Source organism: Bison bison, unplaced genomic scaffold (genome assembly GCF_000754665.1).
Source record: "Bison bison bison isolate TAMUID 2011002044 unplaced genomic scaffold, Bison_UMD1.0 scf7180017864357, whole genome shotgun sequence".
NCBI classification, from domain to species: Eukaryota; Metazoa; Chordata; class Mammalia; order Artiodactyla; family Bovidae; genus Bison; species Bison bison.
In genome coordinates this window covers 904,324-909,711 of record NW_011494929.1, presented here as the reverse complement: position 1 = coordinate 909,711, position 5,388 = coordinate 904,324, and positions in this window count along the sequence as shown.

Below are 5,388 nucleotides of genomic sequence, written 5' to 3'. Positions count from 1 at the left end.
TGATGTATGAAACAATCACAATATGCAAGGTAATTACCCTCCATTTAAAAAAAAAAGAACACATTTGATGAAGGGCTGCTCCCCAAATATACAAAAAGGAAAAAAAAAAAACCCTCTTTTAAAACTCAACAAGGAAGCAAGCAACCCAATTAAAAAATAGGCTAAAGACCTTAACATCTCATCAAAGAAGACAAACACACACTAATAAGCATATGAAATGATGCTCCACATAATACATCATTAAGAAAATAAAGATGAAAACACCAATGGAAATAGCTGTACATTAAAATGACCAGAATCTGTACCCTGATAATGTCAAATGCTGGTGAGGATGCAGAGCAATAGGAAGTCACATTTATGAGTGGTGGGAATGCAAAATCATACAATCACTTTGGAAGACAATTTGGTGGTTTCTACTAAGCATACTCTTACTATATGATTCAGCAATCACAGTCAATGCTATTTATACAAAATAGGTGGAAATTTGTCCTTACACAAAAAAAGCTGTAGATAGATGCTTATAGTGGCTTTAGTTATAATTGCCACAACTTGGAAGCAAGCAAGATTCCCTTCAGGATGTAAATGGATAAACAAACTCTGGTACAGCCAGACAATGAAATGCTAAAAATTAATATTATTCATTGCTATCATTTATGGCTTAAGCTTTCCAAAAGACATGAAAGAACCTTAAATACATATCACTAAGGAAAAGCAGACTTTACAGTTATATTGTACATTATAGTTTTAAGAGTGTGCATGTATCTTGTAAGTGGTAGAGGACTCATTAAAGTCCATAAAAACAAATAACAACCAAAAAAATACATTCAGTTTTTCAGAGTTTTCAGAAAGTATGAAGTCATATATTTTGTTTATTTTCTGGAACAAGTAGTACATGTAGAGTTGTAGAGTTTGGGAGGCATTTCTAATGATAAATGATTCTATATTTAAATATTCTCATTTAAATGCACTATTATAAATGTGTTAGGTTGGGCTCCCCAAAGCAGATAGTGATTCTAGGATTCTTGTGCAAATGATTTATTAAAGAAATTCTCCCAGGCAAATCCCATGAAGGATTCGAGGAAGCAGGACAGATTGAGAAGAAATGAAGGAAGAAGACCTGGGTGAAATTTCAGGAAAAATCTCACAAACTGTAGCTTCAGCCTGATATATCAAGAAAACTCTGCTGGGAAGATTATGCCCTGGAAACTGTCTTAACCAAAGGTATGTAAGCTGGGGTTTCATCAGTTATTTCAGGGTGGCTAGGATTATGCATGTGGTGTGATATATCATGGAGAAGGAAATGGCAACCCACTCCAGTATTCTTGCCTGGAGAATCCCAGGGACAGAGGAGCCTGGTGGGCTGCCATCTATGGGGTCACACAGATTCGGACACAACTGAAGCGACTTAGCAGCAGCAGCAGCTGCAGTGATGTATCTTTCAGTTAGTTTAGGTTCTCTGGGCTTTAGGACACCAAGGTCACTTCTCTGAAGAGTAGCAGCTACAGGTTATTGGAGGGAAAATCAAAAGTACACCAAAACTAGGGAAAATGAACACAGAAATGCTATAATGGATCTGAAAGGTTCTGGGTGGGACAACAAAAGTGTCCTCTAAAATGAAGTTGACAGAACAGTGCCATCCAAATTTACAAGTAGGAATATTCGACAAAAAGAGAATAGTGATTTCTCCACTTAATGTGGCAGATTGTGAAACACAAGTCTTCTGAGTCCCCTGTTTTTTGGGCTTCTCTGGTGGCTGAGACAGTGAAGAATCTACCTGTGATGCAGGAGACCTAGGTTTGATCGCTGGGTCATGAAGATCCCCTGGAGAAGGAAATGGCTACTCACTCCAGTATTCTTGCCTGGAGATTACTACAGAGACAATCTTGGTGGGCATAGTCTATGGGTTCAAAGAGTCGGTCACATTGAGACACATAGAGCATAGTGACTTTCCCACTTAACAGGGCAGATATTGAAACATGAGTTTCGGAGTCCTCTACATTTTAATGCTATTTAAAATTACTCAATTGGTAACGAATCTGCCTGCAATGCAGAAGACCCTGTTTTGATTGCCGGGTTGGAAAGATCTGCTGGAGAAGGGTTAGGCTACCCACTGCATTATTCTTGGGCTTAGCTTGTGGCTCAGCTGGTAAAGAATCTGCTTGCAATACAGGAGACCTGGGTTTGATCCCTGGGTTGCAAATATCCCCTGGAGAAGAAAGGCTACCCACCCCACTATTCTGAACTGGAGAATTCCATGGACTGTATAATCAATGGGGTCACAAAGAGTTGGATATGACTGATCAACTTTCACTTCATTTCACTTTAATTACTTGGCTAGGTAACTTATATCACATGTAGGAACAAAGATATGTGCTTATTATTAATTAAGCCTATGATTAACAACTCTAAATTTCAGTAGATTAACCTCAAAGAATTCTGTTCTCTCTCAATTTATTTCAGCTCAGTTGCTGAGCTGTATCCAACTCTTTGTGACTCCATGGATTACAGCGTGCCAGGCTTCCCAATCCATCACCAACTCCCAGAGCTTGCTCACACTCATGTCCATGTTAGTGATGCCATCCAACTATTTCATCCTCTGTTGCCCCCTTCTCCTCCTGCCTTCAATCTTTCCTAGCATCAGGGCCTTTTCCAGTGAGTGGGCTCTTTGCATTAGGTGGCCAAAGTATTGGAGCTTCAGTATCAGTCCATCAAATGAATATTCAGGACTGATTTCCTTTAGGATTGACTGGTTTGATCTTCTTTCAATCCAAGGGACTCTCAAGAGTCTTCTCTAGCACCGCAGTTCAAAATCATCAATTCTTCACTATTCAACTTTCTTTATGGTCCACCTCTCAAATCTATACATGACTACTGGAAAAATCTTAGCTTTGACTAGATGGACCTTTGTCCATAAAGTCATGTCTCTGCTTTTTATTATGATGTCTAGGTTTGCCTTAGCTTTTCTTTCAAGAAGCAAGGGTCTTTTAATTTCATGGCTGCAATCACTAACCTTAGTGATTTTGGAGCCCAAGAAAATAAAGTCTGTCACTGTTTTCATTTTCCCCATCTATTTGTCATGAAGTAATGGGACTGTATGCTATGGCCTTAGTTTTATGAATGATGAGTTTTAGGCCCATCTCTTTAAGAATTTTTCACAGTTTGTTGTGATCCACACAGACTTTAGTACAGTCAATGAAGAAGAAGTAGATGTTTTTCTGGAATTCTCTTGCTTTTTCTATGATCCAGTGGATGTTGACAACTTGATCTCTAGTTTCTCTGCCTTGGTTCACATACTATTGTAACCCAGCTTGGAGAATTTTGAGCATTACTTTCCTAGCATGTGAGATGAGGGCAATTGTGCAGTAGTTTGAACATTCTTTGTCATCCTGTTCTCTATGTTGGTCATTAAAAACTTAGGTTTCTGATCTGTACCTATAGTCTTGAATTCTCTGGGATGAGAACTTGGCTCCAAAAACCACACACTATCTTCCTGGGTTGATGGAGAGCCTCTGGCCTTAATCTTTCTCTCTCTCTCTCTCTTTTTTTTCTTTTACTTCAGAATTTCGGGTTTTCATACAATGTCCTAATTCTTGTAATTTTTTGTTTCTTGATCATATATATCAAAATATTTCCAACATAGAAAACATATCAATTAATGATGTTTTCAGTACCTCCTGAATTGAAAATTTAGGTAACATAACTTTATTACCAAGTAAGATTTTTATACATTTTATTTATCCATTGTATAAGCAAAAAAAAAAATAATTCTTCACAGGATAAGTCAAGTTTTAGTTTTATTTAACATTGTACAAATGTATTTGAATAATACTTCAACCTTACAAACTTGGTGTAAAAATTTGCAAAGTTTTAAAAAGGTGACATTTGATAGAATGTTTCCAGATTATATTGTCTTTTCCCTCCAACCAGCCCCTAGAAACCTACAATTTCAATATGTGCTATTAGGTTCAGGTATGATGTTAAATTTACTGTTTTATGCTGTGTCTGATTGAGTTAGGTTATGCAGTTTTATTTGTATCTTTCTTTCACAAACCTTCGTGAGATCTGCTACTACTCATTCATTTTGGTGCCATTATTTTCTAGAAAATGAAGCAGGAGTAATTTACAGGGTGACTGAAAGCTCAGGCTCGTAGTCTTACTCACAGTTTTCCCCAGCCTGCTGTGTGGGTATATATAGATCACTCTGACACTTTTTACAAGGCTTGATGCTTGTTTATTAACACCCTGTTCAGAATTTCTCTGTAATACTTCTCCAGCAAGAATTAATTAATTTTATTTTTATTATTAGCACAGAAAAATTGCATTAAAATTTTGCTACTGCTTTTTAAATGTCCTTAAAATTGTTTCTTGTTTATCTGAAGAGGTAGAACAAAGATGAGTAAGCTAATTGTCATGCAGCTAAGTAAATCATGTTGCTTTTGCAAACAACCTAACAATTCATCATACTTTGGTATTTTACTTATAGTTGAAAAATAAAGTTCTCTGACATCTGATAGTTGTAAATCATTGTTGCTCTTTCAGAGTGGGGTTTTAGTTATAGCCATTAATTATTTAAAAAATCAATCAAAATAAAATTATTTGAAAATGTACACATATGATCTTCACCTCACTACACAAAGAGCAATTTATTGTGAGTGGAAACAATTGCTGCCTCCACAGACACACTCAATTATTAATTTATTTAAGGTCAGAAAGATCAATAAGATTTTAACATAAAAATTGAAGTGTTACACTTCCACTAGATACCCAAATACAGAATTAAATATTACTCCAAATGATTATTCGGAGAAAGCAATGGCAACCCACTCCAGTACTCTTGCCTGGGAAATTGCATGGTCAGAGGAGCCTGGTAGGCTGCAGTCCATGGGGTCGCAAACAGTTGGACACAACTGAGAGACTTCACTTTCACTTTTTACTTTCATGCACTGGAGAAGGAAATGGCAACCCACTCCAGTGTTCTTGCCTGGAGAATCCAAGGGACATTGAAACCTGGTGGGCTACCGTCTGTGGGGTCACATAGAGTTGGACACGACTGAAGCGACTTAGCAGCAGCAGCAGTAGCCAAATGACTATTAACTTGATAAAGTCCTTTATATTCAGGAATAAACTAAAATCATTAGTAGTCATTAGATTCTCTCCATCAAAAAAAAAATTGAAATTTCAGTACTGACTGACTATATTTTAGTGTATACTAGGCCAGTGTACCTAATTTCTCAAAATAAAATATTTATTGATAGATATAAGGTGAGCAGAAATAGTTGGAGTCTTTTTTAAAATATACTTTTTCTAGATCTTTGGCCCAGAAAAAGTATATTTTAAAAAAGACTCCAACTATTTCTGCTCACCTTATATCTATCAATAAATATTTTA